Source organism: Zingiber officinale, chromosome 1A (assembly GCF_018446385.1).
Source record: "Zingiber officinale cultivar Zhangliang chromosome 1A, Zo_v1.1, whole genome shotgun sequence".
Taxonomy (NCBI): domain Eukaryota; kingdom Viridiplantae; phylum Streptophyta; class Magnoliopsida; order Zingiberales; family Zingiberaceae; genus Zingiber; species Zingiber officinale.
Window position 1 is genome coordinate 134,259,312 of NC_055987.1, and position 13,447 is coordinate 134,272,758.

The following is a 13,447-nucleotide window of genomic DNA, read 5'->3' on the forward strand; positions in this document are numbered from 1 at the left end:
CTGGTTGTCGAAGGAGCTTCACAGTGTCGCAGGAGCTTTTTTAGAGCACCGAGTAAGAAGGAAACTTGTCTCAATTGTTGTTATGAAGCTCCGAGTTGAAGGCCTTTAAATAGTCCATTCCGGGCGCCTGAAACCCCTCCGTGCTCTTAGACCACGTGACTCAGCCAATCGACGCGCTCTACGTAAGCTTGTGGATGATTTTTCGGGTTCAGGCACCCTGACCGCTTAGGCGCCAGCGATACCATATGGGCAAGCCTGGTCGGGGCTTTGAGCGCCCAGACTCCTTTCGAGTGCCTGGACCCCTTTTCTTCAACCTCTCCTCCTGCAAGAAAAGGTTAGTCCAGGCAATCAAAAAATATATTTTACCTTGAAAACAGAGTTAGCACAACATAATAAAATGTGAGTATTAATTCGATCTTTTCTTCACGAGACTAGACCTAGTCAAGATCTCAACTTAGGTTTTTCAAATGGACCTAAGTTGGATCGACGTCTACAGTTTCCTCAACGAGGAACGCATCCTCACTGGATCTCTCTTCAAGTTGCTTACCTTTACTTACCCCTTGTAGTCGCTTGACTTGCCTCTAACCCACCAAGTCTTCGGCCGGTTGTCAGGTCTGCAAACCCAACTAGACTTTGACCGGTTGTCAGGTTCCACGGACTCAACCGGACTTCCCGCCAGATATCGGGCCCCACAGACCTATCTGGACTTCGCATCAACTATCAGGTCCCGCGGACCTAGCTGGATTTCAGCCTGGTATCAGGTCCTCCAGACCAATCAACTTCTACACACTTAGTAGAAGGATTAGACAACAAAAACTCTAACTTTATACCCCTTCTCATTCATTAAAATATGAGTTAGATCATTAGTGCAAATTGCACCAACAATGACAACTTGGGTTAAAGTTAAAAAAAAATAATTAAGAAAACATTAAAAATTGAGTAAAGTCAGTTAACATGATTTGATTTGATTTTTCTAACCTAACCTACTATTCTCTCCCTTTGGTATACATAAAAACATTAATGCATGAAGCATAAATAATTAAAAAAAGATTTAGCAAAAAAAAAAAAGGACTTTTGCAAACTTAGTTTTTCAAACAAGTTTTCAAATAATTATATCAAGTACTTTCAATAATTTCGAAAATAAGTTTTTGAAAACCAACTACTTCAAATAGAAAGTGCTAGCTTTTGTAAGTAATGTTTTTAAATAAAAACTTTACAAAGGTAAAGAGTCAGGTTCATTTTAGAGAGGAATAAATGTTTTTAAGAAAATGTTGCAAGGAGTATCAATTTATACGATAGTTTTCAAAAGATTTTATATAATGACTTTACAAAAATATTGTGAAAAAAAATTACCAAGGAAAATTTGAAAGGAGTTTCAAAATTTTGCAAATGTTTTCCAAATGTTTAAATTTTTCAAAAAAAATATTTTGCAAAGATAATTTTTATGAGAATTTTGCAAGTAATTTTTCAAATATTTCAAATGTAATTTTTGAACAGAATAACTTTTCAAAAATATTTTAAAGCTATTTTTCAAAATAATTTCAAAAGATTTTTTAATTAACATTTTCAAGGAAACTTCCAAAGAGGTTTTTAAATTAATTTTTAAAATAATTTTCAAAATAGGATTTTGAAAATAAACTTTTCAGATGATGCAAGCATTTTAAAACATTTTTAAGGTAAATTTTCAACCATATACTTTGAAAACTTTAAACAAAAGACATTAAACAGATATTTAAGTAAATTTTAAGATATTAGTTTAAAAAAATAGTACAAAAAGATAAATTTTTTGAAAAGATGATATTTTTAAAAACAGTTTTCAAATATCCTCCTCCTTAACCTGATATATTTTTTAAAAATATTAATCTAAAAAGTCTCCTTATATGTTTAGCCTTTTGTTACTAACTAACTATCAGAGAATAACAGTGTTCATATGGTTAGTCAAGTAAAGTACTAATATCCAATTAGAAATTACTGAAAAAAGACTACTTAACTTGATCAATGTACTATTATATTTATCGCCTAGACTTATTTTGATACACTGATATAAACATCTGAAGTCCAAGCAAAAGGCTTACGCATCTCACACTGTTCTAAGTTTTTAATATACAATCAAGGTAGACCTAGTATGTTTATGAGATGATCATTCTCTAGATCTATAGGATCATATTTTTTATGAGTTTGATCTAGACTAAGGCAAAAATAATTCTGCAACACCAGAGAAATGAGAATTTTTAGAAAATATAAGTAAATAATTTTCCTAGAATTTACAAATCACTTGAATAATTATCCCCCCCCCCCCCTCCCAACCTAAGGTCCTAGTTAAAAAAAACTTACTTATAATTATTTTACGAAGTTTGCAAATGTAATAAATTTTATAGGAATTAATTACTAAGTTAGAATAATTCTTTTGTATTCATTAGTACTATTTTTGAATTTTATTTAAGTTTGATTATTTTAGTTACAAGTCATTTTGAATTAATCAATTACTAATTAAGTTTTAATCAATTATTATGTTTTAAATTTAAGTTAATTAAATTTCAATTGATTTATTTAATCAACATCTAAGTTTTAGTTAAAATTTTTAAGTTTAATTTTAAGTTTTAGTTGAATTTTAAGTTAAAGTTAATTTAATTTAATTAATTTAATTTAATTATTTAAATTTAATTTATTTTAATTATTATAATTATTTTAGTTATTTTATTTATTTTAATTTAATTCTTCTTCATCTCACCCAACCTATATTTTCAATCAGGGAATCTTATGATTTTGTGAGATAAGTTAAGTTAAATTTCAGAGTTTGGTTTAACTTGTATTAGATTTAAATTTAGCTTTGGGTTCAACAAACATAAATTTTTTGGATAAACTTCTACGCTGTGGTAAGTCACTTGGACATCATTAGAGTAGCCACACCTTCAATATTTTTCAAATAGTCCTATCCACTAAACTTAGTACAAAACTTTGGTCTAACCAAGTAGGATTAGTAAGGGGTAACTTCAGTTAGTTCCACTAAGTCAAATGCACCAGGTCTGTAATGCCCGAAAATTCTCAAAATTATTTTAGAAATATTCTATGATTTTTCTGGAATTTTAGGATATTTTTACAGAATTTTTAGAGTAACGAAAGTAGCAAAAATAAATAGGACCGTAAAGTAGCCTACGCGGGAATTGATCCCGAGACCTATTGGGTCCTATGACTTATGGAGAACCATAGTAACCAAGTGAACCCGCAGGACCGTGCTGAAAGGAAAAGGGATCAATTATATTTATATTTCAGTTGGGCCGAAATTGCCACTTAATATAAATAGGAAATAATTAAGTGAAGGGTTATTTTGGATCGTGATTTCTCCTCTCCTCAAACCCTCACCGCCGACTCCCCTTCTCCTCTCCTTCTCTCGGCGCCAACCACAAGGAAGGCTAGGGTTCCGCTCCAAGGGCGCTTTCCGGCGACGACTTCGACACGAGGACGCTCCCCTCCGCGAGAGGAACGCATAGACGCGAGAAGATCGTCGAAAGGATCGTCTCCTCCGGAAATCTAGCGATTAGAATCGTAAGAAAATCCAAACAGGAGGTAAGAAACCCCTCACCTGCAGTATAAGTAGCTCCCGTGTGAATTTCATGTGTTAGTTTAATAGTATGTAGATTTCCGACACAAAGGATGCGAATTAGCGCATGCCAAGTGTTTGATTAATTGTTTAGTTCAGCAAAATGCAACCTAGGCATTTTAGTAGTTAGATAAATGCAATAGAAGCATTTGTACAGTTTATCTAGTCTTGTTTAAGCTTTTACTGGACTAGATGTCCAATGGGTGGGCTCCCACAGTCGCCTCTAGGTTTAGATAACCTAGTTCTAGGTTCAGATAACCTAGTAAAAGCAAGATAAATTAGTTAGCTATGATTCAGTATTTTATTTTCAGTAGGGGCACTGTACAGGATTAGATATCCATTGGGCTGGGCTCCCATAGTCGGTCCCTAGGTTTAGATAACCTAATAAACCTTGCTAAATTCGGGATTTGCAACCCCGGGTCTAGTTAAGGATGCGCGCATAGCATGTACAGTTGCCGGGCCCATTAGCATTATGATTATGTATTTTAATCTATTATGTTATTAGTTTTCAAAACTCACAAAGATTAGTTATGATAGTTGAGTTTGAATTCAGTTCCAGCTTAGCTCAGTTCATGTTCAGTTTAGTCTTCTTTATTGATATATATGATAGTTTATCATTAGCTTGTATGCCATGATTTAGTGTTCATGTTCAGTGATTTCAGTATGCCATGTGTAGCAAGTTTGACATATGTTTAATAACATGTTTTCAAAATCATAAATGCATCGTATGCATGTTTTAGTGAGGTAGATGGTTTCTTACTAAGCGAAAGCTTATAGATACTTTCTTTTCCTTATACTGCAGATAAAGGTAAAGGAAAGATGGACTAGCGGAGGCTGGAGGGCAATGCTACGAAGATGTGTGTGGGCAGGAACTTGGAATGAAGATCCTTAGGGAGTTTAGCAAATTAAGAACTTAGTTCTTTTCTTAAGACACTTTTATGCATTTCTAGTGGTTTAAATGCTATGAATTAATGAACCTTGCATTGTGTCATGTTAGAATGCTAGTTGGTAGATATTAGAATGTTTTCCATGCATTGTATAATTGTTGTGTGAGATTTTGGCACGAACTAGTGCTGAAATCAGAAACTCCGATCGATCCATGGATTGATCGGGGGTCCTCGATCGATCCATGGATCGATTGAGGGCTGATGTCGCGAACAGAAGGCTTCTGGATCGATCAGCCGATTGATCCAGGCAATTTCTGTCGCGAACAGAAGGCTCTGGGATCGATCACTGGATCGATTGGCCAATCTGGATCGATCAGCCGATCGATCCAGAATATCGTCCCGAGCACAGTAGCGTGCTGGATCGATCACTAGATCGATCCAACCTATGTCCCGCATACAATAGTCGGCTGAATCGATCACCGGATCGATCCGACTATTCCAATCGATCGGTGGATCGATTGGGAGGTCTGATAACAGCGGGAAAATGTTTAAGTTCAGTTCCTTGACCATGGGGAAGGTAAAACATGTTATGAATAGTTAGTTTACACCCCTTAGCATGTATAGAACCAAGAAATGTTAGTAGTTTAGCAAAATTTCAGTTAGTACAGCTTCCGCACCTAGATCTAATGGTGGTCAGGGAATAGCTTAGCACAGCATAATGTGACGATCAGCCTCACAGCCTAGCTAGTAGAAGGCGGGTCGTTACAGAGTGGTATCAGAGCAGCTTCCATACTTCCTACACACACATCAGCATTGAACCTGCAGCTTCCAAGTAAGAATACCTCTACTTTAATTATGTCTTGCTTTCATGTTTATGGATAATTATAGCATGCTTATATATGATAGCTTTAACATGTTTATAGTAGCTAGTTAAACATGATAGTAGAAATTCTATAAACATGATTGTATTAGTTATGTATGTCCTCTATGTCTTTAGAAATGGCACGAGGACGCCCAGCTAGAAGGGCACCAGCCACTGAGCCCCAGCATGAGGCAGGCATAGTGACTCAGTTACAGCAGTAGCTAGCAGAACAGCAACAGGAAATAACCACCTTAAAGGCTAGTCAGCAGAACACTCCCACTGTCACCCCGGAGCCAAACTTGGCAACACCAGTAGTCTTAGAGGTTCCACCAGTCCAGCCTACAGCACCAGTAGCCCCAGCAGTAGTAGAGGCAAAGAGAGAAGTCTATTTGATCCAGTGGCAGAGAGTCAAGCCAGAGAACTTCTCAGGCACCAGTGAACCATGGGATGCACAAGCCTGGTTCAAAACACTGGAGAGTACGATGGAGCTTCTGGACTAGCCAGAACACGAGAAGGTGAAGTGCGCCTCCTTCTGTCTGACAGGAGATGCACGCATGTGGTGGGAGAGAATCAGAGCGAAGCGCCCAGTAAATCAAATGACATGGGCAGACTTCGAGAAAGAATTCTTTGAGGAGTTCTTTCACACGCGGGTCACAAACCGCCATTACGACGAGTTCACTGAGTTTCGCCATGGCAACCTCTCAGTGGAGGAAGCCGTGAAGAAATTCAACAGATTGGCTCGTCTATGCCCTGAGTTAGTCAGCACAGAAAGGGAACGAATCCGGTTGATGCTTAAGATGCTGAGGCCGGAAATAGCAATGAACGTGGCTGGTGGCATTCATAGGCCACAAACCACAGAAGAGTTAGTGAGCAGTGCTCTAATCACTGAGCATTACCAGAATAGCATCAAGCAGCAGAAGCAAGTCCTCTCAGAAGCTAAAGGTCAAGGAGGCTCAGGCACTCAGAAACAGCAGGGTCACAGCTCTCATGGCTCTAACTGGAAAGGGAACTCCAGCAACAAGCGCAAACCAGGGAGTTATCCAAAAGGAGGACCAGCCAGTAAGCAGCCCAGTTATCCAAAGTGTGCTACTTGTGGGAAATTCCATCCTGGAGTTTGTCGTAAGGGCACACGAGGATGCTTTGAATGCGGACAGGAAGGGCATATGGCCAAGCAGTGTCCAAACAAGACCAGTCTTCCTCAGCCACAACCGATTCAGTATGGAGGCCAGCCAGCTCAGTTACATCAGATGCAGGCCGCCTTAGATGGTCCACATATCAGCCAGGGCAGACTAGAAGCCCCTCCAGCTATGACGAATGCAAGGATCTACTCACTGACCAGAGAGGACGTAGCAAATGCCTCGACAGTTGTTACAGGTTAGATTAGTATTTTACAGCAAAGTACAACTATCTTATTCGATACTGGGGCAACCCATTCATACATATCCAGGGCATTTGCTGAGAAGTTAGCAGTACCTCCAGAGGTACTCAGTAGCCAGTTTCTTACGACGTTACCCTCAGGAGAAATCATGGCATCCACGCACTGGCTCAGAACAGTGCCGGTCATTATAGCAGACAGAGAGCTCTTTTGCGACCTGATAGTGCTTAATATGACCGACTACGATGTCATCTTCGGGATGGACTTCTTGATCAAATATGGTGCCTCCATCGAGTGCCGTAAACAGAAGGTCATATTCCAACCTGAAGCAGAAGCACAGTTCGAATTCATCGGAGAACCCAGGAGAAAAGCCAAGAAGTTTCTCTCAGCTATGAAAGCACAGAGGTTGATGGATTCAGGATGTACGGGGTTCTTAGCGCACGTAGTCAGTACCAGTCAGGACAAGGACCAACAGCTAGCAGAGGTCCGAGTCGTATGTGACTACCCAACAGTCTTCCCTGAAGAGTTACCAGGATTAGCACCAGACAGGGAGATTGAATTTGAGATAGAGCTCATTCCCGGTACCAACCTGATTTCCAAAGCGCCTTATCGCATGGCTCCAACAGAACTGAAGGAACTTCATGAGCAATTACAGGAGCTGCTTGACAAAGGCTTCATACGCCCTAGTCACTCACCATGGGGAGCACCTGTATTGTTCGTGAAGAAGAAAGACGGGAGCATGCGCCTGTGTATAGACTACCGGGCACTGAACCAAGTCACAATCAAGAATAGGTATCCTCTTCCCAGAATAGATGACCTGTTCGATCAGCTAAAGGGAGCAGCAGTGTTCTCTAAAATAGACCTCAGATCAAGTTATCATCAGGTGAAAGTTAAAGAAGGGGATATACCCAAGACAACATTCAGGACTAGATACGGACACTACGAGTTCGTAGTCATGCCCTTCGGTGTGACAAATGCTCCAGCTACTTTCATGGATCTTATGAACAGGATATTCAGGGAATATTTAGATAAGTTCGTTATCGTGTTCATCGATGACATTCTTATCTATTCCAGAACTCAGGAAGAACATGCAGAGCACCTGAAAATAGTATTGCAGACCCTTTAGCAGAATCAGCTGTACGCCAAGTTCACAAAATGTGAATTTTGGCTAGATCAGGTGTCCTTCCTGGGTCACATCATCTCAAAGGATGGTATCATGGTAGACCCCAGTAAGATAGAAGCTGTGAGCAACTGGAAAAGACCCAAGAACGCCAGCGAGATCAGAAGTTTTCTGGGATAGCCTCCCCACTGACAGCTCTTACCAGAAAGAACAGAAAATTTCAGTGGACAGAGGACTGCGAGAACAGTTTCAGCGAGCTGAAAAGGAGATTGACCAGTGCACCTATTCTGACTCTGCCAGAGAACGCAGATAGCTTTGACATATATAGTGATGCCTCGAAGTTGGGACTAGGAGCAGTGCTGATGCAAGATGGCAAGGTGATCGCCTACGCCTCCAGACAACTCAAGGATTATGAGAAGAACTATCCTACTCATGACCTTGAGCTTGCAGCAATAGTGTTCGCTCTCAAAATTTGGAGACATTACTTGTATGGAGCTCAGTGCAGAGTGTATACAGATCATCAAAGTCTGAAGTACTTCTTCACTCAGAAGGATCTGAATATGCGATAGCGCAGATGGCTAGAGCTGGTCAAAGACTACGATATAGACATCCTCTACCACCCAGGAAAAGTAAATAGGGTAGCAGACGCACTCAGTAGGAAGTCCAGTGCTGCCGGACAGCTCTCTACTATGACACTAGCATCCACCCTACTTGATGATATCCAGACAGCTCAGGAGCAGGATCCTGAAATTCAGAGAATCAAGCAACGGATAGCAGAATCAGGAGGTGGAGAGTTCAGAGTGTCCAATAGCGGGGTAGTGTACTTTGGCGACAGACTCTGTGTTCCAGATCAGGAGGAACTACGGAGGCAGATTCTAGATGAGGCTCACAGGACTCCTTATGCGATGCATCCAGGCTCCACCAAAATGTACCAGGACTTGAAGAAGCATTTTTGGTGGGCTGGGATGAAGAGAGACATCGCTCGATACGTCAGCACCTGCCTAACCTGTCAGAGGGTTAAGGCAGAACATCAGAGACCAGGAGGAGTCTTGCAGCCTATTCAGATCCCAGAATGGAAGTGGGAAGACATTTCTATGGATTTCATTGTGGGATTACCCAGAACCACGAATGGTTTTGATACCATTTGGGTAATAGTCAACAGATTGACTAAATCAGCCCACTTCTTAGCTATCAGGATATCCTACTCCATGGAACAGCTAGCTCAGTTGTATCTCAAGGAGATCGTTACATTACATGGAGTCCCACGAACCATTATTTCAGACAGGGACAGTAGGTTCACATCACACTTCTGGGAGTGTGTACAGTCAGCTTTGGGCACGAAGTTAAAGTTCAGCACAACTTTCCATCCTCAGACAGATGGACAGACAGAGCGAGTAAATCAGGTACTCGAAGATATGCTCCGAGCATGTGCCCTAGATTTCAAAGGAAGTTGGTGCAAATATCTGAGTCTAGCAGAATTTGCATACAACAATAGCTATCAGGCCACTATCGGTATGGCACCTTATGAGGCTCTCTATGGGCGGAGGTGTAGATCTCCAATCTGCTGGTATGACAGTGGTGAACAGAAAGAGCTAGAACTTCAGACAGATCTAGTGGCAGATACCACAGCAGCTATACAGCAGATCCGTCAGAAAATAGAAACAACTCAGAGCCGCCAGAAAAGCTATGCTGATATACGGCGCAGACCTTTAGAGTTTTCAGTTGGGGATACAGTGTTCCTCAGAGTAGCTCCCATGAAGGGAGTAATGCGTTTTGGGAAGAAGGGCAAGCTAAGTCCCAGATACGTGGGACCATACCTTATCAGCAGAAGAGTGGGCAAGGTAGCATATGAGCTAGAGCTACCCCAGGAAATGTCAGCTGTCCACAATGTATTTCATGTCTCTATGCTGAAGAAGCATATCCCAGATGCCACTCAGGTGATTGAGCCCCAGTCGGTATAGATCTGCGAAGACCTCAACTATGACAGTCGGCCTATTCAGATAATAGACCGAGCAGTTAAGAAATTGTAGAACAAGGAGGTACCATTAGTCAAGGTTATTTGGCACAGTCACACAGCAGAAGAGGCAACTTGGGAGACAGAAGCCAGCATGAGACAGAAGTACCCAGAATTGTTCTAAGTTCGAGGACGAACTTTTTATAAGGTATGGGGGATTGTAACGCCCGAAAATTCTCAAAACTATTTTAGAAATATTCTATGATTTTTCTGGAATTTTAGGATATTTTTACAGAATTTTTAGAGTAACGAAAGTAGCAAAAATAAATAGGACCGTAAAGTAGCCTACGCGAGAATTGATCCCGAGACCTATTGGGTCCTATGACTTATGGAGAACCATAGTAACCAAGTGAACCCAGCAGGGCCGTGCTGAAAGGAAAAGGGATCAATTATATTTATATTTCAGTTGGGCCGAAATTACCACTTATATAAATAGGAAATAATTAAGTGAAGGGTTATTTTGGATCGTGATTTCTCCTCTCCTCAAACCCTCACCGCCGACTCTCCTTCTCCTCTCCTTCTCTCGGCGCCAACCACAAGGAAGGCTAGGGTTCTGCTCCAAGGGCGCTTTCCGGCGACGACTTCGACACGAGGACGCTCCCCTCCGCGAGAGGAACGCATAGACGCGAGAAGATCATCGAAAGGATCGTCTCCTTCGGAAATCTAGCGATTAGAATCGTAAGAAAATCCAAACAGGAGGTAAGAAACCCCTCACCTGCAGTATAAGTAGCTTCCGTGTGAATTTCATGTGTTAGTTTAATAGTATGTAGATTTCCGACACAAAGGATGCGAATTAGCGCATGCCAAGTGTTTGATTAATTGTTTAGTTCAGTAAAATGCAACCTAGGCATTTTAGTAGTTAGATAAATGTAATAGAAGCATTTGTACAGTTTATCTAGTCTTGTTTAAGCTTTTACTGGACTAGATGTCCAATGGGTGGGCTCCCACAGTCGCCTCTAGGTTTAGATAACCTAGTTCTAGGTTCAGATAACCTAGTAAAAGCAAGATAAATTAGTTAGCTATGATTCAATATTTTATTTTCAGTAGGGGCACTGTACAGGATTAGATATCCATTGGGCTGGGCTCCCATAGTCGGTCCCTAGGTTTAGATAACCTAGTAAACCTTGCTAAATTCGGGATTTGCAACCCCGGGTCTAGTTAAGGATGCGTGCATAGCATGTACAGTTGCCGGGCCCATTAGCATTATGATTATGTATTTTAATCTATTATGTTATTAGTTTTCAAAACTCACAAAGATTAGTTATGATAGTTGAGTTTGAATTCAGTTCCAGCTTAGCTCAGTTCATGTTCAGTTTAGTCTTCTTTATTGATATATATGATAGTTTATCATTAGCTTGTATGCCATGATTTAGTGTTCATGTTCAGTGATTTCAGTATGCCATGTGTAGCAAGTTTGACATATGTTTAATAACATGTTTTCAAAATCATAAATGCATCGTATGCATGTTTTAGTGAGGTAGATGGTTTCTTACTAAGCGAAAGCTTATAGATACTTTCTTTTCCTTATACTACAGATAAAGGTAAAGGAAAGATGGACTAGCGGAGGCTGGAGGGCAATGCTATGAAGATGTGTGTGGGCAGGAACTTGGAATGAAGATCCTTAGGGAGTTTACCAAATTAAGAACTTAGTTCTTTTCTTAAGACACTTTTATGCATTTCTAGTGGTTTAAATGCTATGAATTAATGAACCTTGCACTGTGTCATGTTAGAGCTAGTTGGTAGATATTAGAATGTTTTCCATGCATTGTATAATTGTTGTGTGAGATTTTGGCACGAACTAATGCTGAAATCAGAGTTTCAATGCGAAATCAGAAACTCCGATCGATCCATGGATCGATCGGGGGTCCTCGATCGATCCATGGATCGATTGAGGGCTGATGCCACGAACAGAAGGCTTCTGGATCGATCAGCCGATTGATCCAGGCAATTTCTGTCGTGAACAGAAGGCTCTGGGATCGATCACTGGATCGATTGGCCAATCTGGATCGATCAGCCGATCGATCCAGAATATCGTCCCGAGCACAGTAGCGTGCTGGATCGATCATTGGATCGATCCAACCTATGTCCCGCATACAGTAGTCGGCTGAATCGATCACCGGATCGATCAGACTATTCCAATCGATCGGTGGATCGATTGGGAGGTTTGATAACAGTGGGAAAATGTTTAAGTTCAGTTCCTTGACTATGGGGAAGGTAAAACATGTTATGAATAGTTAGTTTACACCCCTTAGCATGTATAGAACCAAGAAATGTTAGTAGTTTAGCATAATTTTAGTTAGTACAGCTTCCGCACCTAGATCTAATGGTGGTCAGGGAATAGTTTAGCACAGCATAATGTGACGATCAACCTCACAACCTAGCTAGTTGAAGGCGGGTCATTACAAGGTCGAAGTCATATCTTCCTAAACATGCATAGTTAGAGTTTTCCTAACATACTATTATCCAAAACTTCTCCAGTGTTATTTGTCAAGTTAAACTTTTGTTCCTATTTAAGCTAGTCCTAATTACCCAGCCGAGTAAATAATTGTTTTGTAGTTGCCAACTAATTTGGAGCCTCCCCCTGAATTATTGAATTTTAGGTTTAGGTTTTAGGTTTGTGTCAATATATTTTATTGTTATAGTAAACTTGAATGCAATCTAAATTTAAATTAACTTTGTAGTTATTTGATTTAAATTTATTTTTTTGATTTGAGTTTGAATTATTTGATTTCATTTTATGTTTTAGGTTTGGGTTTGAATTGGTTATATTTGGTTTTAAGTAATGAATTTTATTGTAAGGTACATAAAATTGATTGAGTCCTACTTGTATAATTAAGCACGCTTTCGGAACCCAAGCCTTGGTCATTTCTTAGTTTGAGTCAGGGCTAGAAATGATTTGTATTTTATGTTGGGTTTGTATCCGAGTCTAGATTTGTTGTACACCGCTCTTTGGGATCCAAGCATCATGTTTAAGTATTTGGTTCCCGAGATAAACTTTTCTAACTGCCCTTTGATCTCATTGACTTGACTTTTCAGGACAGTGTTTTCTTCCTCAAGTTTTGCAACTTGAGTTGAATCTTTATCTTAAATTTAGCTAGTCTCCGAATTCATGTTCAGTTGTTCCTTAAGGATGTTATTTTCCTTTAGGAGCAGTTCAGTGTGTTCCTTGATTTTAATTAATCTTTTATTTAGAAAAGTAATTATTTTAAAAGAATTTACATTGATAAAAGAATTTAGCTTAGGTCGGTCTGACTCAGATGAAGATTCGTGGCTCGACTCATATTCAGACTTGTCTTCTTTGTCTGGTTCACTCTCTGACTCAGCTCCGGTAGTCGTTAGTGCGATAAAGCTTGCTTATTTTAGTTTTTCTAGTTCCAATCCGTCCGAGGAAGAGTCGTGGCTTGAAGAGCCTTCTTTCACTTTGACTTCTTCAATTTGTCATTGGTCAGGTTCGAGCACTCGTACTTGAGATGTCGCTTCTTGTTGCACCCATAGCACGTGATGTTCACTTTGTTGGAAAACTTTTTCTTGCGTCTAGTGAATATTTTTCTTACCATGTTCACTAGGTGTTCTTCATCATTAGATTCA